The sequence below is a fragment of the Eimeria tenella genome, genomic scaffold (genome assembly GCF_000499545.2).
Source record: "Eimeria tenella Houghton genomic scaffold, Eth_scaff3107, whole genome shotgun sequence".
Classification (NCBI taxonomy): domain Eukaryota; phylum Apicomplexa; class Conoidasida; order Eucoccidiorida; family Eimeriidae; genus Eimeria; species Eimeria tenella.
Genome location: NW_013542974.1, coordinates 324 through 724, shown reverse-complemented (window position 1 = coordinate 724; position 401 = coordinate 324).

The following is a 401-nucleotide window of genomic DNA, read 5'->3' as shown; positions in this document are numbered from 1 at the left end:
CTGCTGCTGCTGCTGCTGCTCCCGTTGCTGCTGCTGCTGGCGGGCCTGCTGCTGCTGCAGCGGAAGAAGACGCCGGCGAACGCGAGCAGCAAGCAGCAGATGCAGCAGACGCAGCCGCTGCCTGTGCAGCCACAAACCGTAGCGCTTAGGGTCTAGGGTCTAGGGTTTAGGGTTTAGGGTTTAGGGTTTAGGGTTTAGGGTTTAGGCAAACGCAGCGATACGTGTTCGAAACCACTTGACGTTTAGCTCCAACCCCAAGCCCGAAGCCCCAGCATCTAGAACCTAAAGACTAAACCCTAAACCCTAGTCCTCAAACTGTAAACCCTAAACCCTAAGCCCTAAATTCAGCTAAAGGCAACCACTAAACGCCAAGTCCTAAACCCTAAAGCCTAAACCGTAAG